Below are 24183 nucleotides of genomic sequence, written 5' to 3'. Positions count from 1 at the left end.
CGGCCCATTCGACGGCTTTGAACTGAATGCCAGGGTCACCGCTGGACGTTAGCTCGTCCCAAGCTTCTTTAGAGGGATCATGCAAGAGTTTTGAGAGAGGCTTATGGGCTTTGCACGCCCAGATCATATGCTCGAAGTTGTCTTTATCACCGCAAAACCGGCAGAAAGAATGAATTTTGATATGTAGTTTAGATTGGGGAGGATCCCCGTCTGTAGTGTCTCCATATTGCTTGTTGTCTGGTCAGTTTTAGGGGGTGGTGGGAGTGTTCTCATTGCTTTGGAATGTGCAGTGAGTTCGTGGTGTGATACGGCTGAATCACCGAATGGTTTTGGTTCCTGATTTTGCGCCGCCGCTCGGCCCGCTAATTCTCGAGCGTATTGGTGGGCAGCGTCATTTCCCGGATTCCGCGCATTCTGGAAAAGCCAGCTTCTCCAGAATGGAAGCGTCATATGAGGAGTTTCTATAGTACTGGTTCAGTGCCTCTTTTTCCAGATGCACCACACACATTTTTTTCCTTCACCGCCACCTGGGTGGGCAGCAGTAGGTCCAGGTTGGCTGCTTCCAATTTGGGTGTCCTGGAACCATCCTCGGTGTGCCTCCTCTTGCAAAGCAGGGCCTCCCCATCCTCTGAATGCCTCTTCATCATTCCCACAGACACCTCCGTGCTGAGCTTGGCATCCCAATCCGAACTGTTGCTGCTTACTCCATCCTTAGACACCTGTGAGGCTATGCTGCTGAGCTTGGGTCCATTGGATGGGCCTCCCGCTTCTGCAGTGGATCCGCACACACAACGACCGGAGACTGAGATGACGGCACCACCTCAGCCATAGGCGTGACCGCCAGGCCAGCTTCCCGGCTGAAGCGGAGCACCACTGCTGTGCTCAGGCATGCGGCTGGCTTTGGCCTGATTTTCTTGTACTTGCACCCCGCCTCAGCCGAGAGTGCGGCCGCATTGCTGCTGCTGCTGCTTGCAGGGTCCTGGGTGCCAAGCTGCAGGCTCTGCATGGTGGGGACAAATATGATGTTGTTTGCTGGCGGGGCAGAGGTGTGCAACGTGGGTTCCGCAGGCTCCTCCTTCAATCTCAGCACCACGTCTCCGTCACAGGAGACCAGGGACGGCAAGACCTGGTCCCGTTTGCCCAGAGGTGTCGCGGCCAATACCCTCCGGTGCTGCTGCTGCTGCTGGGAGCGGCCCTCAACTGGTGTGCTGCACTGCGAAGACTGTGCCGAGTGCGAGCGTTGCTCGGTGAGCTTGCGCTTCTGGTCACCCAGGCTCTTTTTCTCCTGTAATTTGCTCTGCAACTGCTGCTGTGCTTCTCGCCGCTTACCCTGGCCCCGAGGTGTGCTACTGGCTTGGCTGGCTTTGTCATTGCCCAGTGCCTTGGCTCAGAGCACAGTCACGGCAGCCACAGAGCGGGCGTCGACAAATGTGCTGTTCACCAGATAACGTGCCAGGTGGGACACGGTAGGGAACTTGTTTGGCAGCACCTTCTCGGCCCATTCACTCACAAGCATACAGAAGGCCTGGCTAAGTTCTTCCTCCGAGCCATACCGAGGACGCTCTTTGGCCAACGAGTCATCAGTTGCCGAAAGCACGTTTGGTAGAATTGGCGACTTCATTTCTGACTTCTTGCGAAGCCCGCTATAGCAGTACCTAGAATTGCCTCTTTTGCCAAGTCTCACTGATGGGAAAGCGTGTTTCATCACCTGCCAAAGTCAGCCGCACAAAGTGGTTAAATCTTGTTCTTTTCAAAGAAACTCCTGTATTCCTCGTACACTTGCTTAGGCAGTGATATCTCCGGGTCTGCAAGGTGGCTCTGGATCCAAGTGTAAGTCTGTGCCACCTCTGCATCTGCCTTCTTGTCCAACAGATTGCCCGAAAATTTCTGTTTAAGAGGATCTGCTCAATGCGGTCCCAGTGGGAAGCTGGAGATAAATAGAATGTCGGACAGCTGGTGAACACCCTCAATGAGAGCTGCTATCTTTTTCCTTGCTTCCTCACTGATTGACTGCTCGATGTGGCTCTTCATCCAGTTGTTCCGGAGCGGCTTCGTTGTTTTGGTTTCCAGCGTTCCAAAAAACATGCCCATGTTCTCAGTTCCAGGCACATTTTTTTTAAAATCAATCCCGTTACACAAATGGCTACTAACGCCTATAGCACAGTCCGCAGCTGCCACCTCAGGCAGCTCTTCTTTCACACAACAGCAGACGTCCGATCTGACCGAGTTTTTTGCCTTCTTCAGCGCCTTCGTTTTTGTAGGATCCATAATTTAGGTTAAGCTTCACAGCTGGGGTTAATATTAACTTGATATCTCTCTCGAGAGGAGATTCTTTTATTTCACTGAGTATTTGTGAGGCGGGTTTGGAGACTACCTCTAGCAAAGTTACTGATTGCCAGTTTGGAGTCGCTTACTATTGTTGTTGCTTTAGTAAAAGCGATGGCCGCGGCGATGGCGGCCTCCTCCGCCACTAGGGGTCTGGATGTGGAAAGTCTCCGCCATAACGAGTCTCGCTGGGTTAGTGTTGGGCTGTGTGACTTGAGATATCGAATATTTGTTAGGGTCTTCCTCGTCTTCTGCGGCGTCGACGTAGATGACATCCTGTAGCCGGCTCAAGGTTTTGAGAAGGCTCTTAGCTCGTGCTGTTCTTCGGCTTTGATAGGTGTGGGGGTTCATGTTCCGAGGAAGAGGTTTGATGGTGATCCTCTTTCGGATATCGCGTTGAATAGTTTGATAGTCTTGTAGGGGTTCGCACTCAATACCTAATCTTTCAAATATTGTCCTTCTGGCGGGCGTGCCGGATAGGCGCCTTATTTGGGCAGTTCGTTGTGCTTCTTTGAGTCCCTCGTAGGTATTGTGGACCCCGAGTTTGAGAAGCTCTTCGTTGGGCGTCGAGAGCACCAGGCCCATTGCTGTTTTGTAAGCCATTCTAATGATGGCGTCGATTCTCTCAACTTCGCTTCGTTGAAGTTTTAAGTACGGGAGGGGAGTATTGTGGACCCCGAGTTTGAGAAGCTCTTCGTTGGGCGTCGAGAGCACCAGGCTCATTGCTGTTTTGTAAGCCATTCTAATGATGGCGTCGATTCTCTCAACTTCGTTTCGTTGAAGTTTTAAGTACGGGAGGGAGTTAGTAATCCTGCTTATGATGAAGGCGTCTATGAGTTAGAAGAGGTCGTGTTCTTTCATCTTATTCATGCCTTATTCTTATTCACGTCTACGCAATTTTCATCTAGGGCACCTTTGAACCCTTCGCCTTCAAGTGCATCCTTTGTTATCGCTTGGGATTTAAACTTCGACAGCTGCTCAAAGAAGGCAACCTTTCTTTTCAATTCATGTTCCTGTTTGAGTAGCCCATTGATACGGCCAATGCGTGAAAGACAACTCGAAATCCGAGTGAGCATCTTGAATCTGCTTTTTGAGATCATTTTTTAAGGCCTCCGCCTGGAGGTATTCGCCCCAAACCTGCAGAACGGTGGTTCGCAAGTCCGCATTCGAGTCAAATCTGTTTGCATTCGCAGCCATATCAAATAGCAACTGCGAATCATTTCTGGCGTCGACATAGATATTGCTCCTTCAGATATCGTCGTCCTTCAGCGTCGCAGTTTCATGCAGGTTTCTATTATTCTTTGTATTAGTCTGGTTGTTTGGTGAAATACCCATTTCAGTTTGTTGATTGCTGGTGCGTTTCCAGAGTTTGTAGCCTGAGCCCCAGGATCTTGATCTTGAACCTCTGTTACTTCCACACCCTGTATAATGACTGTCATCAAGGGCGCATTTATTTACCTTTATGAAACACTATAAGCTCCTATTTTTCAGGGGAGCATTCTGGGCCCGCTCTCCTGGCCTCTTCATCGATGACGTCTGCAGCTGCTTGAAGAGCGGCCTCGATTTCACCATGAGAGCTCTTAGTTGCCCACACCGTAATATGATCCACGTTGAGGCTTTGCGGTACTCCTGGTATTTTGACGAGTGTATCCGGAATCTTGATTAATGCCAGATTCAAGAGGAACGGAGGGAGAACAGCCCCCTGAGGGGTGCCTCTGTTTCCCAGCTTTATCGAGTAGGATTTAAAATTGCCCACGTGCAATTCCACCGAGCGCTCACTTAGAAATGCCTTGATGTAGTTGTAAGCCTTTCGTCCAGGGTTAATTTCGTTTAGGTGCTCTAGTATAGAATAATGGGAGACATTGTGAAATGCTTTCATTAGGTCGATAGCCAGGATAGCCTGCGAATTTACCTTTTTAGATCTATTAATTATGTCATGTGAAAGTTGAAGCTTGACATCCTGTGTCGAAAGACCCCTTTTGAAGCCCTCCATTGTGTGTGATAAAAGGGAGTATTCAGCATAGTCCTGCAGTCTATTAAGCACAATATGCTACGTTAGCTTACCTAAGCATGAGGTAAGCAAGATTGGTCTTAGGTTATTGAGGTTTATCATGTTGTTGGGTTTTGGAATAAAAATCATCTTGGCCTGCTTACAGCATTGGGGTATGCTACCACTCTCCCAGCATTCATTGAAGTAAACCGTGAGCGCTGTGACTGAATTTAGATCTAGGCTCCTCAGAATCCAATTATTGAATTTATCTGGTTCAGGTGCAGATTTTATCTTGAGTTGAGACAGTGCGGCCGAGATCACTGCGTCCGAGAAAGGCTCGTCAAGATTTGGGTAGTCGCGTCCCGTGTAGTCCGGGTACAAATCTCCATCTTTGCTGTAGTTTACATATTTATCTTGTAGTGACAATAACAATTGTTCACCGCTTTCGGGATATGCATGGATGACTGGTCTATAGCGTTTCTTTTGGCTGTCTTGGACTGGGCTGGATCAAGAAGGTGGCGAAGAAGGTTCCACGTGTTCTTGTTTCCAAGCTGCCCATTAAGTTCGTCGCATACCTGATACCAGTTCTGGCGTGTAAGGTTAATGGCGTGTTCTTCAATTTCCTTCTCAAGCCGTGCAATGCGTAACCTGAGCTTCCGATTAATTCTCTGCTTTTTCCATTTCTTGAGCGCGTGTCTGGCTTCCCACATGTGCGCTAGCCTGGAGTCTATGACGGTTTCCTCCTCGTCCATTTCTATGCTACTGGTGTGCTTAAGGGCGTCTACGCATATATCCTGGACCCACGTCTCCAAGTCCGAGATGCTGCACGGCGCATTACTGTCCTTGTCTTTCATGAATTTATCCTAGTCGGTGTGCTTACAGGAGTTCCATGCCCCTCTTCATAATTGTAACACAGCGCGAACAACGGTGGACAAGAACGAGAAACACACGGGACAAGCGCTGTCCCGCGTCTTTCTCGTTCTTGTCTACCATTGTTCGCGCTGTTTAACAATTATCAATGTCTACCAACTTGCCCAATTGAACATACTGCCATGCCCTCGTATTACGTGAGTTGGTCTGTATTGCAATGGCGAGAATGTAGTGGTCGCTGTTAAGGTCTTCCACAGTATTGAGCCATGTGGGATTGCTTACGTTTTGAGCTAGTGACAGATCAGGATTAGTGTCACTTGATATACTGTTGCCGGTTCTCGTTGGTTTGGTAGTATCATTCAGTAGCTTGATGCCCAGCTCCTGAATCTTCCCTAATATTGCAGTGCCTTTACCCCAACTATAATAAGCTGATTCGTTCTGGCCTTTCTCACAATTTCGTCTAGGAGTTTACTTGTTTCCTGGGTGCGATCCTTGGGAGAGCTGTAGACGTAGAGGACGTATGTTCTTCGCTGTCCCTTCTCGGCGAGAATGATATCAACAAGCGTATAATCTAGGTTTACGTCCTTAAATTCATGCTGCACATAGCTGATGTACCTTTTGACCAGTAAGATCTTTGCTGTATATTTGCGGCTGGTTCGCAGTTGCGTAACGGTAACATAGCCTGAAAGAGTAGCCACTCTAGAGGGTTCTTGTAGTGCAATAATGTCTGGTTTGACAGTGGTGTTCTGTATGTGGATCTGTAGGTTGGCCTTGCGTGCGTACTCCCTACAGTTTCACTGCCAGACTGTAATTATTTTCCGTTTGGCGGAATCCATGTTTTACTTTGGCTTGTCCCCTCCGCCTCGGATGGAGATACAGTAATTTGCTGCTGCCCCATCACGCCACGCAGTACCGATTCTAAGTGCTTAATCTGCTGATCTGTGCTCTCATGCGCAATCTTAAGTTCTTGCAGAGTCTGGGTGGCCTTCTGCTGCCAACGCCCGAGGACAGCAATGGAGTTTGCAAGTTCTGACACTTTGCATTTAAGAATATGTCAAAACTGACAGAGAGATCCGGAGCTGGTACGTAGGTTTTGACAGGGTACGCCTTTCCGTTGCGGGTAAAGGCCACTACTTTCCTATAGGCTTCTCCACGAGCCCTGTTTGGGGTGTTGATAGTAATCGTTGGTTGACTGGGTGTCGCTGGGAAATATCTTATTCGAACACTCGGGCGTCCTTGATGCCAGCTGCGCTGCCAATCGCCTGATGTAGAGTGGCCCCTACTTAGAGAGGGGAGTCGATCGGAACTTGCGGTCTGAAGACAAACTTGAAATGATCGGTAGGCAGCTGTGGGAGCTGGATCTTCCTTAATTTCATGCTGCACATAGAGAATGTAGTTGAGCGGTATGAGACCTTCCCGACCGTCAGTGTGCCGTCCCCGGAACGAGTTGCAGTCCGGCGTGTCGGAGACTATAGTCATGATGTCCCCCTTGGTAAAAGACAGGTCTTCACTTGACTTGCCACTGAAATTGTAGCGCGCCACTACTTCCGTACCTGATGGCAATTTTCAGGCTTGAGATCACAGTGGATAATCTTCTCTCAGTGGAGGAGCCGCAGGCATTGAATAAGGGAGTAGGCGAACCTCCTGACGAGATTCAAGCTGAAGACTTGGTACTTGTTGTCCTTGATGAGTTCGTACAGGTTCATGCCCATCAGCTCGAACATGATGCACAGATGATTCCTAAAGTACAAATAGTCGTACATCTGAATGACGTTGTGGTACCCGTCCTTGTCTTTCCTTTTCAAGTGGTCCAGTATCTTCACCTCAATGAGGGCCTGCTGGTGGAACCTCTTCTTGTTGCGGATGATCTTGAGCGCGACATGCTCTTTGGTCTTGTGGTCGTAGGCCCTGATGACTTGGCCGAAGGAGCCCTTTCCGATCACCTCCAAGATTTCGTACCGGTAAGCGATGTGGTCGTGCATCACCTTGATAAAGGAGCCGGTCTCGTCGTCGTATCCGCCATTCTGGCCGACCCCCTCGTCGAACTCGATCTTGCTGGCGTCGAGGCCCAGATACCAGATGTCACGGTACTGGGACGCCTCGGTCCGCTCGTAGTTGTCCAGCCGGGTGCTGTAGTATAGGATGGCCTCAGCGGGAGAGAGGGGTAGCCGCCGTCCGTGCGGGTCGACACTTGGTCCGTCGTTTTTTTAGGACTGCTGCAGCTGAGGCTCTAAGGGAGCACTTCAGGTGAGGCTCAAAAGGAAGTACCTTTGCAAGACAAACAGGACCACCTTTGCAGGCTGCGATGTTCGAAACTGGGTTTGGGCCACTGCGGAAGAGGGGCGCGCAGCGGGAATTTAAGGAGCTACTCCCACACGCACACCCCTGGAAAAGCCGAACGCCAGGCCGGGGGACGCTTGTACCCATTTTTACCGGTGGGTGTCGGCCGGCGTTCTTCCCCGATGCGGACGAGGTGCCGTCACCATCGGGGTTACCGCCGCCGCTCGGGCCAGCGGCATTAGGCTTACGGTAGAGCTCCTGGTACTTGGAGTAATCCAGAAGCCGTCTTTAAGCTCTTCAGGTGTGATGAGTTGCCCTTCCATAAACGCTTGCATAGCGATGGGTTCCGCGGCCTGTGGGAGACCGAGAAATGCCACAATGACGGCGGGTCTCGCAGCGTTCCTCGCCTTCGTTCGCTACACCAGGCGTGAGACGCACGGTGTCGACGCACAATATGCCATGAAGTCCTCAAAAAAGTTCGCACACTCACAAATGTTGGCTCTCCCAGGTCCGGGCGCAATCAAGTATCTTCTGAGGCCAAAATAAGAAACGTCGTGTAAACAATTACGGGTCAAGAGGCCGAAATTCAGAGCCCATGCGAAGCACATCCGCTCTCGTTGGCGCTAGTGGCACCCCCAAGTTCGCAAGGAAAGCCCATAAGCTAGCCATGAGTGTACACGAGGACCCCTTTCTCGGATCTTGCCCGGGGCAACCTCTCATCGCGCTCATTGTACCACGTCTCGCATATGCACAGCATTGTGCAGAGAAAGTCATGTCCCTGTGGTCTCCGGCAAATGATGGCTGCTGCGATTTTTGCTGCCTTCGGCGGGCACGTTATGTCTCTGGTTCCTCTCCTCCTTACTGCTTTCTTCATCCGCTCCCGATAGGGCTACGCCGCTAAGGTTTAGATTTTCCGTCGTCATTGCCACCCTCCATGTTTTACACATTTCTACCGCGCGCACAACTCAGCCAAAAGCGGCCACCGCAGTCCCAGAGACACAATTGCTAAATTGGTGCCCAAAATCAGGTCACTTTCCGTCTCCTGGTGCTCGTGGAGCTCGGATGTCCGCCGAACTCCGTGCTTCAAGGACCCCCATGGTACAAGGCCTTCAGAGAGAAAAAAGGGCGACAGCCTCAGCAGAGGGATTTTTAAGCTACACAGAGCTTGAAGGTATCCACAGTAGCCGACTTCCAGGTTTTAACTGCGTCAACAGTATTACATAAAGGGCGCTAATTATTACGTAGGCGCGTAAAGTCCATGTCGGCAATCTTTACTCTGCCTTGCCCTGAACCTTCACCCATTACAATTATGTTGGTTGGTTTCCAGAGGTCGTGCTCAGCGAAATCAAAGGGAAGGTAGACCTTTCGTTCATTGTGCGACAGGAATACCCGATGAAAGCTGAAAACATTGGTGTGTTTCAGCTCCCGCAGAAGCGCAATCTCTCTGCAGGCCGACGTTGAGATACCTGTGCCTTCAACCTCCTTGAATGCATAGTCCCTACTGTCACACCCGTCTTTCTGACGAGCCTTGTACACGTTTCCATAGGTGCCCCGGCCTACCTTTGCACCCTCGAACTCAGATGTCCACCTTTGCCCGCACACTAGGCGGCTTCTCTTATGTACGACCGGCAATTGTGCTTTCGTGGTGTCCCAAAAAGAGGCAATTTTGTTTGATGGTAAGCTTGAAGGGCTCAAGATGGATATAGGTAGATCACTCAGATTAACCAAGTAAACACTGCAATGGTGCACCGGCACCTGTAAGGCAGTACATTATCATTGAAGACATTCTCAGCGCAACACACAGAAACTGACCCAGTCAAAGACAGCAGGGAGTCTCTCACATGGGAAAAGCCGAAGCATTCGTAACTATTAAGCCTAGGCTCGAGAACAACTGTGTGCACTTGGTGACATCACGTGTCGACTGTCACAAACCATTAATGAGGTTATCGGAAGCGCCTAGAAAGCGCAGTCATAGTCCATGGGCCTCCTCCCCATTTTCCAGAACAGCAAAAGAGGTGGCAGCAGCAGGGAAAGCACTTCCCCTCCTACCGCCACAGGCCAGTGTCCAAACTGACCAAACACCAGGCTTCGAAGTAGGGGTGGTGTCAACCTATCAAAGAATAGGTGTCAACCTCTCTGCCTACACGATGGCCTGGCGCCCATGGACCAGAGCGGCGCGTTCGGCCAGTCGGATTATACACCTGGCTGAGTCTCAGGGTGTGAGCTCAGCAGTAGTCTCCTTAAATTGTTTCGTTTTTGTCTCTTCATTAATATCTTTATTTCTGGACACATCCATATCATATGAACCAGATCCGTCTTATTAAAACATAGTTTGCACATATCTGAGAATTGCTCCATGTAGCACTGGCTTGGGGTAGTTGGGTTCGGAAAAGTCCTTGTTTGTAAGTGCCTCCAAGTGCTTTCTTAAATCTTATTTATTGTGCTATCTGCCGATGGGTATTCTAACCCTTTTAGTCGATAGTGCTCAGTAATGTAGCTGACTAGCCTGTCCCTGCTGAGGGCGTACTGAGGGTCAGACAGAGCCTACCCAGAAGGTGAGACCATGGGCAAATTTATGAACTCCCTTATTTCCTGAAGCTGGGAATGGGCTGGTGCCCATATTAGCCGGATTTTTCTCTGTCATCTTGACATATTCTTAGTATCCTTTCTGCCTGAGGAGAGACTTTACTATAATTTTTCACCGCTCTATAATGGTCGGCCACGGCCTCTGGCTGAGACGTAATATACTACGCCCTCGTTGTTGTTTCCTTCCTCGAGCTCACGTCGCTCTCCCGTAAATGGCTGGGATTGGCCACGGCCTCCTGCCTCAGCGGTTTCTAGAGAAGACACAATAAAAAGCATGTACGAAAAACGCGTGAACAAACAAAATTAAAACATTTAAACGAAAAGTTGTTTTATGCAACTTAACCCTTCCTACAAGCAATGCAAGCAGCTAAACAACCTCTCCTAGGTTTAAGATAATCCTAGAGTCCTCCAATACTCCAAATGATCATGAAACTTCGCCGAAGTTTGATTCGCTTACAAAAGCGGCCGAGAGGGGCGTTACCGCAAATTTTGGAGAGCGCAGCTGCTTCAAGTGTCTCAACGCGCGACAGCCCCTCAAAAAATGCGCTCCCTACTAGCTCATACGACGCCACCATGTGCGTCAGCGCCAAACGTTTATGTGCAATTAAGCGCTTTACGAGCCGCTATCTATTCACATAAGATGGGACGCAGACGGGCGGTGAATAGGAGCGGTCTCGATGGCGCAACTACGTAGAACAGCAGTTTGTTTAGACTACGTGATTGCTGAGATTGCCAAGCTCTGAAGAAAATATGCATTGAAATAATTCCCTTTTAATTCAGTTTCAAATATCAAATATCGGGAGGAAAGGAGGAAGGCAACTCATGAATTAATAAAATGACGCGCAGGATGAGGAAGCTGGTCCTGCAGAGATGAAAAACTGGCTTTCGATCACTGTTATGACACCAAACAAACTTACTTCTTTATCTCCAGATTCTGGCTGGGTTCAAAGTATACAGGGAAAGTATTACCTGGTTTGCTATTTTTTCATTGAAAACACTCTCCGCCAAAAACGACAACGGATTTCATGGTACCCCAATACAAATATTTTTTTCACCTCCCAGCGTCCCACACAGACTCTTTGTAATACAAATATTTGATTAGGAATGGGTCGCCCCGAAGCGAGCCGGATCTTCGGAGCCGCTCCTTCCAAAGAGCGGTCCACCTTCTTGAGCTAACCTCTGGAACTACTCCTACGATACGGACCAGCCCTCGCCGAGGACTCCGCCCGGTTCCCACTTTGTATCTCGCCGCAATCAAACGTATACCACTTGCCGATCACCTTCCCCTCGTCGCCGCTCCCCGTCCCCACTTCGACGTTTTACCGGCACTGTTGAGGGAAACTAACTATCGCAGTTCCGGGGGCAAGAACCGCGCTTGGTTCAAATTGTTATATCATGTTCTTCCCAGGCAGCACCAGCCATCGGCGCAATATTGGGGATTGATTGGGGATTACTGGCCCACAAGTTGGCCCAATGGTGCCAATGAGCTACCAATAATGTGCAGCCATGCTATAACATAATCATTATTGGCCCAGTGAACTTCACCCATATCCGTTATTGGCATTCAACCGGCTAAACGCGGTCGATAATGCCCATGCATATTGAACAGCTTGCCATTATTCTATACACAATGAGACAACCTGGTTATTATCGGCTAACCAGCTACAATGGTTTGTCAGTATCATCCACACCATGGTATAACCTGGTAAATCGTCCAGTAAATAACAACGGCTTCTCAATATTGAATTTATCTAGGCATACAGTGGTCAATAATGTCCAACCAACTTTGGCGGCTTCCTAATATTGTAATATCTTGTTTTCTACTGGTCGATATTGTCTAATGAGCCTTGATGGCTGGCCAGCATCGCACATATCATGGCATAGGTTGGGCAATAATGTTCTGCCAATATGGTTGTCTTATCAACATTGAATATATATTGGCATGCATTGGTCAATATCGTTCTGCTGTTATATGTTAAAAGGGTGACCTTGGATCCGAAGTGAAATCATTCGGTCGTTTTTGGGGTTGGGCCCTAGCACTGCTTTGCCCATTCTTCTGTTTACTAGAGAGCGACCCCATTCCTTCTCCGGGATTCGTGCCCACAATAAAAGACAATGGTCTCTGGAATTAAATTCTCCCATTCCGGTCCACTTGAGCTCGCTGATACCCAAATATCAATGTTCAATCTGTCCATTTCTCGCTTGACGACATCCAGTTTACCGTGCGTCTTAGATCTTACTTTCCATGTTGCTATGTGATATGTCTCCTTGCAACATTGGACTTTCCGGTCGCTTCTGACACATTCTTAGTATCCTTTCTGCCTGAGGAGAGATGTTGCTATGTGATATGTCTCCTTGCAACATCGGACTTTCCGGTCGCTTCCGACATATTCTTAGTACCCTTTCTGCCTGAGGAGAGACACTTGCCTCGACAAAATTGCATATTGATGTTATCGAATTACTTATAATTGTAGTACCCATTGTCCGTCCACCCAAACATGCCTGTCCTCGTACTCGGCGGTGTCGACATAGATCCCGTCCTGTCGTTAATATATCTTCTGTTGCCATCCCGCCCTTTTCTTCTTTCTTTCCTGCTGATGCTCTGGATCCATGTTTCGTGGCAGCGGGGGGATTTTTATTCGCTTCTTGATTTCCATCTGGACATACGTCTTCTGGTAACTTTGGCTCTCATATCGAATATCTAGTTTTACCAGTAGGCTTCTTCGCGTCCGGTTCTTTGCCAGTCTTTCGCAAATGGAGATTTGATTGGCCTCTATTACCTCTTCCAGCACATTGTGCGCCCCCAGCTTCATTAGCTGGTTCGTAGATGTACTGATGGGGATACCAAGGGCTGGTTTTATGCTCTTCCTGACTATTGCTTCAACCTTAGGCTGCTCGCTGTTCGCAAGGTGTAAGTAGGGACAGCGTAGGCGATATTGCTGATGACAAAGGAGTGTACAAGTCTTAGGAGCTTTGCTTCTTTCGTTCGAGACTTTCGATTTGTGATACGTCTAATTAGACTCATCATTTCTTGAGCGCAGCTTTTGAGTTAGCAGCTTTTTTGCGATGACCTTTTGCTGCAGCCACATGCACAGGATCCTAACCTTCTCCACTCTACGAATGAGAAATCCGCCGGCCTTTAGTTCGATTCTGGGTTGCTCTTTGTCCATTCTGCTGCGTGATGGCTGGTACAGAAGCATCTCAGACTTTTCGGAAGAGCATTTCAGGTCTCTAGGGGTTACGTATTCTTCAACAGTTTTCACAGATACATGAAGGATGTCTTCGATTTGTCTATCACTGCCTCCCGGTGTCCAGAGTGTGATGTTGTCTGCATATAGGCTGTGGTTTAGCCCCTCAATGTCTTCTAGCTTCGTTGGATCTTGATGAATGCAACATTGAAGAGAAGGCATAAGAGTACTGAGTGCTGGGGTGTTCCTCTGCTGCCCACTGTAAATTTGTCCGACTTGTGTTCTCCAATTTGGATCGTTGCTTCTCGCATTGAGAGAACGCCCCTTACGTAGTTATATGTTTGTTCACCTACGTCGAGATCTTGTAGGTTTTAAAGTATTGCTTTGTGTTTGATGTTATCGAAGGCCTTCGCGAAGTCCAGGCCCAAAATAACTCGCGTGTCTTCAGTATGTGCTTGAATGATCTGGTGTTGGATAAATATCCTGGGTTGACAGATTAGGTCTGAAGCCAATCATAGAGTTTGGGTAGAGTCCGTTGTGTTCCATGTATCTGTTCAGTCTTGTCAGGATGACTTTCCACGAGTTTCCCCACACACTACGCCAAGAAAACTGGTCTTAGATTTTGAATCTGTAGCTTTTTGCAAGAATTGGGGATCATGACGACCTGCACTGTTTTCTATATGGTCGGAAGTCGTCCTAGTTGCCAACAATCTTGCATGTATCTTGCGAGGGCAGCGACTGTGTCGTCGTCCAGATTTCACAACATTTTGTTGCTCACTACATATGGGAGACCAAGGGCTGTGGCCCATATGGCCCCTGAGCTGAGAGTTTTAATGCGAGACAATAGAGCCCTGACTACTGTTTCTCCTATTTGTCTATCCAGGTCCAGGTTTGAAGATCTGTGGTAGGTATTCCCGCATAGCATGCCTGTAATTCTTCGAGAATCTCCCATCGTAGGAATGGACAATATTTTGAATTGTTTGCTTCAGCGATAACTTACAGCTTTCCGTCTTCAAGAGGTAGCGTAGTAGCTGCCATGTTGTGGCCAGTCCTATGGATCGTTTTCATCCTATTGCATGTAGATTGGCAATTTTTTCGACATAGCTAAGTGCATATTCTTCTACCTTTTTGTTGAGCCGATCCTGTGAGCAGTTCAGGGTCCTGTACCATTTCGGTTGCTTTAGCTTCTTCTCCAATTCATTTTTGGCTTGCCGTAACTGCAGAAGACTGCTGTCTACTTCCACCAGATGTGCTCATTTGGGCACCTCTATGGTGTCTTCTTTAACATTTGCGCGAAGCGCTGCTGTCAACTCTTCTATATTTGTGATTTCAGTGCTTTCTATTTGGCTTCTGATTTCCCGGAAGGTTTCCTACTCCACAATTGTAGCCTTCTTACTTTTAGTTCTTCGCAGTCCTTCTTCCACCAGAGCTTCGATGATGTAATGGTTACTGCCAAAGTTCTCAGTGTTACACCAAGTGGCGTCTTTTACATGGATAGGAAAGGGGAAATCCGGAGAAGTGGCTTCTCTCATGCAGTTTCCGCGTAGTGTTAGATTCCGTGGATCCGTTAACAGCGTTAGCCCTGCCTGTTGCGCGTCTTTTTAGAGGATCCGATCCTTTATATCTTCTCGCGTCTTGCCCCGCGCTAGGTGTGGAGAGTTAAAGTCGCCTACAACGATCAGAACTTGGTTCAGAGGCTTTTGGAATAGTGTGCCGAACTTGTCCTTTCTCTGCCACGGAGTGTTGTATACATTCATGATGCTTCCATGTTAGGGTGCAGAGAGTCATTTTCGTTGTTCAGTCCCAGCATGGAGAGCTCGAGCGCTAACTGCAGCGCTCGTTGGTCTTCGAGACCCCCACTGCTGCGCTCCATCTCGGGAAACAGACTAGCAGGAATCACAGGGTGGTGGCCCTTGCAGGTCGTAAAAAACTGACAAAACGTGTATAGTGGTGTTGTATCAAAAGAATATAAAATAATATTTACTGTCTTCTTGTTTGATACGAGTTTGACAAGGACATGTTCGTTGTTTTTAACCTCCGTGTCTTGCCTAATTGCTGTTATGTTTCTCCTTATTAGTAGCCACAGGGAGTTTCTCCCCTTCCGTACAGAAAGCTCTATATGCCATTAGATTTGCCTGTATGCATACTTCTTGCAACGCATTTGCTTCCGGATTGTCCTTTTCACTAAGGAGTTGCTGCAGAAGCGGCCATCTTCACTGCCAAATAGTGTGCCTGTTATTTTTGATGACAATGATATGCTATATATCTGTGTTTTGGCGTCCTTTCAGCATCCAGCGCGGCGAAGTGCGCATCTATCTTATTGAACTTGATAGTGAACGAATTTAGTGGCACCCTAATTGCCGCAAATTCTGCAGCTATCTCCTTAAACAAGACATCGAGTTTCTGCCCTAGCTTCCGGTCAATAATTCTACTGACCTCCTGTATTGTTATGTTTTGATCCTTCGAATCTTCCGCGTTCCTCCTCACTGGAGGCGGGGCATGCACTTCTATCCTGCTTTGCTATAGCGTTCGTGGTAACCTGCGTTCCGGCGGCGCTCAGTTTCTCTGCTTTAGCGTTCGATCTAACCTGGGTACCAAATCCGCTCTGTATTTTTTTGATGCAAGAAACAAAATGGCAGGTGATGCCAACAATTCTTCCTTTGCTGATGTCTGGGTAACTCGACCAGTCCGCCGCTTGCCCCTTGTCCACTGTTGCCCCGCGTTTGGCACAACCCCGTCACGTGGCTGATGGATGGCAACGCGTGTCAGCGGTAGCATGGGATTTTATGCCAAGTATACGCAAACTTCAGGCCCTGACCACAGTTTTGCCCCAGTAGGCGAGTAGTAATATATATCTGCCATCTGATTTCTGGTGCCTTGCAAGCCCATGGTACCTTGCAGCACCATTTCCCGCCTGAACCCACGATCTAACGGCTTGAGATTGCCCAAGTTGACCTCAACATTTCTGGACCGTTTCCTCTCTGGCTCATGGCATGATGGGTGACCACCACTGGCTATGCCGAGCTGACACCGGTGCCAGGGAACAGGAGCCTGCAGGATGATTTACGGCTCCTTGATTGGGTCCTAGATCGTGTGCGACCTCCGGATCGGTTCCTAGAACTCGACCGGGCCATGGATTGATTCCTCCTTTCCCCGAAACTGGATCTTGATCACGATCCTCTCCTCTCGTCTCAGAAAAGAGCTCAAGTCAGAATGGCTGCTGCTGCGTCCCCGTGCATCCAAAAACTGTCACTAATCTATCACAAATCGATCGAGTAAACTTGCTCCTATTATGGCTCGATTCTTACCGGCAAAACCATCGACCAATAAGCGCCGGCTGACCAGCAGGTTTGTGACACTTTTGTAGCGTGAGCTACACTAACTACGTGGGTTGGAAGGAGTTTCGCGGTCCCTCTGCACTCACCAAGCTGCGCATGCGCTACAGTCACGCTACGTCACAGGGACGCAGCTGCCGCCGCAACCCCACCGGAAGAAAAACTTGAAAGTGGCTTAGCTGTAGTTAAACCTAGAAGATTGTGAAAGCAAGAGAGGCGCGCGCGCATCGAGTCACCCGAACAGGTGGTGTCATCTTCCATTGGAAACACTTCGCCTCTCTTGCTTTCGCAATCTCCTAATTGTCTGACAAAAGTAAATGTTGAGGCTACATACTTCATCTCCACAAGCTGTAACGTGAGCAACGTAGTGGAAACATTGCAAGAAAACACGTTTTGAAGCAAAATGTTCACTATGCTAAGTTGAGCCGGTGTTTGTGTGGGCTTCAATTTCACCTACAAGGAGCAGAAAGACAAAATTACTATGCGGTTCAGGGTCCACAGAAACATGTGACAAATGATGTGCCTTTCCTATAAAGTGCACACAACGTCAACGTGGAGTAGGCAGCGGTGCGGCACGTTGAGTAAATCAAGTACCGTGGCGCACTCTTCGTCGCGAAACGTACGATTACTGATTCGGTATTGCTCATACGTCTAGTGCTGAGAATCTGTATGTCGGTCATGCTGAAAGCGTCCTTTGAATTCCTCCCGACTGTGGTCTAACGGAACGCCGTTGATGACCCCTTTTCCACAGTTCTCCGGAGCCGTGAGAAACAATGACTCCTCGACCTTAGATTCTTCGATCAGCAAATAGCGGTCTCCTCTTTTCTTACTGGGTGAGCTAACCAGAATGGTGTCTTGCTTCTCATTATTGAAAATGGTGTTCACCTGCATTTCTTCAGCGCTGAGCACAGCGGCCTTTCATATGGCCTCGTGAATCTGCTCTCCTCTAAGGAGCCTGAAATGTAGTCCACCTTTCTGGCGAGCAATGATTTTATGGTCTTCCGCAGGCAAACACAGCTTTTGTGATATCACCGGGCGTTCTGCCTTCTTAATCCCTACTCCAAAAGCCATTTTGGTTTCCTCGCTGCCAGCCCCACTTCCATCTTGGCTTCCTTGGTTGTCTCTGCTGAGGTGCTTATTTTCTCGCTTTCTGGGGGCTCGCGCCCATTCCTGCTGCGGTCCTAGCTCTTCCGGCGAGATGGCTCGCCATCCACTTCCATGATATTCATCCCAGGTCGGAGGCACCGCCGAGCGGGGGTTCAAGCGACCGCAGTCGTCCAATATTGTGACTTCCAGGGACGGCGTTATGGTTACCAAAATACTTTGTTGGCCGAGTTGGTACTTACTCATTATTAATTTCAACAGCGCGAATAAGAAGACAAAGGAAAGGATAAAAGAAAGCCACAGAACGAGCGCTGTTCAGTGCCCGGCGAACTTCAGGAGGACTCTCGGGACGGACAATCGTATTGCATGCATATAAAATCATATCTTTCATGCGGGTAGGTGCGACTTTTGCTGCGATCCCTCCTACAGTAGAGAGCACCCACAAGAAGGCGTCCATCCCAGTCTCGACGTTCGAAGCAGGTCAGCAGATTATCATATTTAGGCAGTTGCACACCGTCACAGAGATGAAGAACAGGTTCATGGTGGGCGGTGTCCACACAGCTCCGGGGCAGCCATCCGGGTGGGTCAATGCGGCCATCAAGTTCGCAAGGCTGAAGCTGATAAAGCTTCATTTACAATAAGTGGGAGGAATAGGGGAAGTCAGCTAGCGTTCCGCAGGCCGTGGAGACTTGGAAACGCCGGCCGATTCGACGGCTTTGAACTGAATGCCAGGGTCACCGCTGGACCTTAGCTCGTCCCAAGCTTCTTTAGAGGGATCATGCAAGAGTTTTGAGAGAGGCTTATGGGCTTTGCACGCCCAGATCATATGCTCGAAGTTGTCTTTATCACCGCAAAACCGGCAGAAAGAATGAATTTTGATATGTAGTTTAGATTGGGGAGGATCCCCGTCTGTAGTGTCTCCATATTGCTTGTTGTCTGGTCAGTTTTAGGGGGTGGTGGGAGTGTTCTCATTGCTTTGGAATGTGCAGTGAGTTCGTGGTATGATACGGCTGAATCACCGAATGGTTTTGGTTCCTGATTTTGCGCCGCCGCTCGGCCCGCTAATTCTCGAGCGTATTGGTGGGCAGCGTCATTTCCCGGATTCCGCGCATTCTGGAAAAGCCAGCTTCTCCAGAATGGAAGCGTCATATGAGGAGTTTCTATAGTACTGGTTCAGTGCCTCTTTTTCCAGATGCACCACACACATTTTTTTCCTTCACCGCCACCTGGGTGGGCAGCAGTAGGTCCAGGTTGGCTGCTTCCAATTTGGGTGTCCTGGAACCATCCTCGGTGTGCCTCCTCTTGCAAAGCAGGGCCTCCCCATCCTCTGAATGCCTCTTCATCATTCCCACAGACACCTCCGTGCTGAGCTTGGCATCCCAATCCGAACTGTTGCTGCTTACTCCATCCTTAGACACCTGTGAGCCTATGCTGCTGAGCTTGGGTCCGTTGGATGGGCCTCCCGCTTCTGCAGTGGATCCGCACACACAACGACCGGAGACTGAGATGACGGCACCACCTCAGCCATAGGCGTGACCGCCAGGCCAGCTTCCCGGCTGAAGCGGAGCACCACTGCTGTGCTCAGGCATGCGGCTGGCTTTGGCCTGATTTTCTTGTACTTGCACCCCGCCTCAGCCGAGAGTGCGGCCGCATTGCTGCTGCTGCTGCTGCTTGCAGGGTTCTGGGTGCCAAGCTGCAGGTTCTGCATGGTGGGGACAAATATGATGTTGTTTGCTGGCGGGGCAGAGGTGTGCAACGTGGGTTCCGCAGGCTCCTCCTTCAATCTCAGCACCACGTCTCCGTCACAGGAGACCAGGGACGGCAAGGCCTGGTCCCGTTTGCCCAGAGGTGTCGCGGCCAATACCCTCCGGTGCTGCTGCTGCTGCTGGGAGCGGCCCTCAACTGGTGTGCTGCACTGCGAAGACTGTGCCGAGTGCGAGCGTTGCTCGGTGAGCTTGCGCTTCTGGTCACCCAGGCTCTTTTTCTCCTGTAATTTGCTCTGCAACTGCTGCTGTGCTTCTCGCCGCTTACCCTGGCCCCGAGGTGTGCTACTGGCTTGGCTGGCTTTGTCATTGCCCAGTGCCTTGGCTCAGAGCACAGTCACGGCAGCCACAGAGCGGGCGTCGACAAATGTGCTGTTCACCAGATAACGTGCCAGGTGGGACACGGTAGGGAACTTGTTTGGCAGCACCTTCTCGGCCCATTCACTCACAAGCAGACAGAAGGCCTGGCTAAGTTCTTCCTCCGAGCCATACCGAGGACGCTCTTTGGCCAACGAGTCATCAGTTGCCGAAAGCACGTTTGGTAGAATTGGCGACTTCATTTCTGACTTCTTGCGAAGCCCGCTATAGCAGTACCTAGAATTGCCTCTTTTGCCAAGTCTCACTGATGGGAAAGCGTGTTTCATCACCTGCCAAAGTCAGCCGCACAAAGTGGTTAAATCTTGTTCTTTTCAAAGAAACTCCTGTATTCCTCGTACACTTGCTTAGGCAGTGATATCTCCGGGTCTGCAAGGTGGCTCTGGATCCAAGTGTAAGTCTGTGCCACCTCTGCATCTGCCTTCTTGTCCAACAGATTGCCCGAAAATTTCTGTTTAAGAGGATCTGCTCAATGCGGTCCCAGTGGGAAGCTGGAGATAAATAGAATGTCGGACAGCTGGTGAACACCCTCAATGAGAGCTGCTATCTTTTTCCTTGCTTCCTCACTGATTGACTGCTCGATGTGGCTCTTCATCCAGTTGTTCCGGAGCGGCTTCGTTGTTTTGGTTTCCAGCGTTCCAAAAAACATGCCCATGTTCTCAGTTCCAGGCACATTTTTTTTTAAATCAATCCCGTTACACAAATGGCTACTAACGCCTATAGCACAGTCCGCAGCTGCCACCTCAGGCAGCTCTTCTTTCACACAACAGCAGACGTCCGATTTGACCGAGTTTTTTGCCTTCTTCAGCGCCTTCGTTTTTGTAGGATCCATAATTTAGGTTAAGCTTCACAGCTGGGGTTAATATTAACTTGATATCTCTCTCGAGAGGAGATTCTTTTATTTCACTGAGTATTTGTGAGGCGGGTTTGGAGACTACCTCTAGCAAAGTTACTGATTGCCAGTTTGGAGTCGCTTACTATTGTTGTTGCTTTAGTAAAAGCGATGGCCGCGGCGATGGCGGCCTCCTCCGCCACTAGGGGTCTGGATGTGGAAAGTCTCCGCCATAACGAGTCTCGCTGGGTTAGTGTTGGGCTGTGTGACTTGAGATATCGAATATTTGTTAGGGTCTTCCTCGTCTTCTGCGGCGTCGACGTAGATGACATCCTGTAGCCGGCTCAAGGTTTTGAGAAGGCTCTTAGCTCGTGCTGTTCTTCGGCTTTGATAGGTGTGGGGGTTCATGTTCCGAGGAAGAGGTTTGATGGTGATCCTCTTTCGGATATCGCGTTGAATAGTTTGATAGTCTTGTAGGGGTTCGCACTCAATACCTAATCTTTCAAATATTGTCCTTCTGGCGGGCGTGCCGGATAGGCGCCTTATTTGGGCAGTTCGTTGTGCTTCTTTGAGTCCCTCGTAGGTATTGTGGACCCCGAGTTTGAGAAGCTCTTCGTTGGGCGTCGAGAGCACCAGGCCCATTGCTGTTTTGTAAGCCATTCTAATGATGGCGTCGATTCTCTCAACTTCGCTTCGTTGAAGTTTTAAGTACGGGAGGGAGTATTGTGGACCCCGAGTTTGAGAAGCTCTTCGTTGGGCGTCGAGAGCACCAGGCTCATTGCTGTTTTGTAAGCCATTCTAATGATGGCGTCGATTCTCTCAACTTCGTTTCGTTGAAGTTTTAAGTACGGGAGGGAGTTAGTAATAATGCTTATGATGAAGGCGTCTATGAGTTAGAAGAGGTCGTGTTCTTTCATCTTATTCATGCCTTATTCTTATTCACGTCTACGCAATTTTCATCTAGGGCACCTTTGAACCCTTCGCCTTCAAGTGCATCCTTTGTTATCGCTTGGGATTTAAACTTCGACAGCTGCTCAAAGAAGGCAACCTTTCTTTTCAATTCATGTTCCTGTTTGAGTAGCCCATTGATACGGCCAATGCGTGAAAGACAACTCGAAATCCGAGTGAGCATCTTGAATCTGCTTTTTGAGATCATTTTTTAAGGCCTCCGCCTGGAGGTATTCGCCCCAAACCTGCAGAACGGTGGTTCTCAAGTCCGCATTCGAGTCAAATCCGTTTGCATTCGCAGCCATATCAAATAGCAACTGCGAATCATTTCCGGCGTCGACATAGATATTGCTCCTTCAGATATCGTCGTCCTTCAGCGTCGCAGTTTCATGCAGGTTTCTATTATTCTTTGTATTAGTCTGGTTGTTTGGTGAAATACCCATTTCAGTTTGTTGATTGCTGGTGCGTTTCCAGAGTTTGTAGCCTGAGCCCCAGGATCTTGATCTTGAACCTCCGTTACTTCCACACCCTGTATAATGACTGTCATCAAGGGCGCATTTATTTACCTTTATGAAACACTATAAGCTCCTATTTTTCAGGGGAGCATTCTGGGCCCGCTCTCCTGGCCTCTTCATCGATGACGTCTGCAGCTGCTTGAAGAGCGGCCTCGATTTCACCATGAGAGCTCTTAGTTGCCCACACCGTAATATGATCCACGTTGAGGCTTTGCGGTACTCCTGGTATTTTGACGAGTGTATCCGGAATCTTGATTAATGCCAGATTCAAGAGGAACGGAGGGAGAACAGCCCCCTGAGGGGTGCCTCTGTTTCCCAGCTTTATCGAGTAGGATTTAAAATTGCCCACGTGCAATTCCACCGAGCGCTCACTTAGAAATGCCTTGATGTAGTTGTAAGCCTTTCGTCCAGGGTTAATTTCGTTTAGGTGCTCTAGTATAGAATAATGGGAGACATTGTGAAATGCTTTCATTAGGTCGATAGCCAGGATAGCCTGCGAATTTACCTTTTTAGATCTATTAATTATGTCATGTGAAAGTTGAAGCATGACATCCTGTGTCGAAAGACCCCTTTTGAAGCCCTCCATTGTGTGTGATAAAAGGGAGTATTCAGCATAGTCCTGCAGTCTATTAAGCACAATATGCTACGTTAGCTTACCTAAGCATGAGGTAAGCAAGATTGGTCTTAGGTTATTGAGGTTTATCATGTTGTTGGGTTTTGGAATAAAAATCATCTTGGCCTGCTTACAGCATTGGGGTATGCTACCACTCTCCCAGCATTCATTGAAGTAAACCGTGAGCGCTGTGACTGAATTTAGATCTAGGCTCCTCAGAATCCAATTATTGAATTTATCTGGTTCAGGTGCAGATTTTATCTTGAGTTGAGACAGTGCGGCCGAGATCACTGCGTCCGAGAAAGGCTCGTCAAGATTTGGGTAGTCGCGTCCCGTGTAGTCCGGGTACAAATCTCCATCTTTGCTGTAGTTTACATATTTATCTTGTAGTGACAATAACAATTGTTCACCGCTTTCGGGATATGCATGGGTGACTGGTCTATAGCGTTTCTTTTGGCTGTCTTGGACTGGGCTGGATCAAGAAGGTGGCGAAGAAGGTTCCACGTGTTCTTGTTTCCAAGCTGCCCATTAAGTTCGTCGCATACCTGATACCAGTTCTGGCGTGTAAGGTTAATGGCGTGTTCTTCAATTTCCTTCTCAAGCCGTGCAATGCGTAACCTGAGCTTCCGATTAATTCTCTGCTTTTTCCATTTCTTGAGCGCGTGTCTGGCTTCCCACATGTGCGCTAGCCTGGAGTCTATGACAGTTTCCTCCTCGTCCATTTCTATGCTACTGGTGTGCTTAAGGGCGTCTACGCATATATCCTGGACCCACGTCTCCAAGTCCGAGATGCTGCACGGCGCATTACTGTCCTTGTCTTTCATGAATTTATCCTAGTCGGTGTGCTTACAGGAGTTCCATGCCCCTCTTCATAATTGTAACACAGCGCGAACAACGGTGGACAAGAACGAGAAACACACGGGACAAGCGCTGTCCCGCGTCTTTCTCGTTCTTGTCTACCATTGTTCGCGCTGTTTAACAATTATCAATGTCTACCAACTTGCCCAATTGAACATACTGCCAAGCCCTCGTATTACGTGAGTTGGTCTGTATTGCAATGGCGAGAATGTAGTGGTCGCTGTTAAGGTCTTCCACAGTATTGAGCCATGTGGGATTGCTTACGTTTTGAGCTAGTGACAGATCAGGATTAGTGTCACTTGATATACTGTTGCCGGTTCTCGTTGGTTTGGTAGTATCATTCAGTAGCTTGATGCCCAGCTCCTGAATCTTCCCTAATATTGCAGTGCCTTTACCCCAACTATAATAAGCTGATTTCTTCTGGCCTTTCTCACAATTTCGTCTAGGAGTTTACTTGTTTCCTGGGTGCGATCCTTGGGAGAGCTGTAGACGTAGAGGACGTATGTTCTTCGCTGTCCCTTCTCGGCGAGAATGATATCAACAAGCGTATAATCTAGGTTTACGTCCTTAAATTCATGCTGCACATAGCTGATGTACCTTT

The 24183-nt window shown here is 48.8% G+C and overlaps 3 pseudogenes; all 3 read right to left on the bottom strand.

Moving 5' to 3' along the window:
• Positions 1 to 391: 391 nt before the first annotated feature.
• On the bottom strand, positions 392 to 2268 carry LOC146172459 (uncharacterized; annotated as a pseudogene).
• Positions 2269 to 6726: 4458 nt separating this feature from the next.
• Positions 6727 to 18276, bottom strand: LOC146172458 (dual specificity tyrosine-phosphorylation-regulated kinase 4-like; annotated as a pseudogene).
• A 492-nt stretch (positions 18277 to 18768) lies between these two features.
• On the bottom strand, positions 18769 to 20648 carry LOC146172457 (uncharacterized; annotated as a pseudogene).
• Positions 20649 to 24183: the final 3535 nt, after the last annotated feature.

This window comes from Amblyomma maculatum, unplaced genomic scaffold (assembly GCF_055883805.1).
Source record: "Amblyomma maculatum isolate TAMU_Amacu unplaced genomic scaffold, ASM5588380v1 scaffold_13, whole genome shotgun sequence".
NCBI lineage: Eukaryota > Metazoa > Arthropoda > Arachnida > Ixodida > Ixodidae > Amblyomma > Amblyomma maculatum.
Note: the sequence above shows the minus strand (reverse complement) of the source record. Positions and strands in the feature narration are given on the sequence as shown.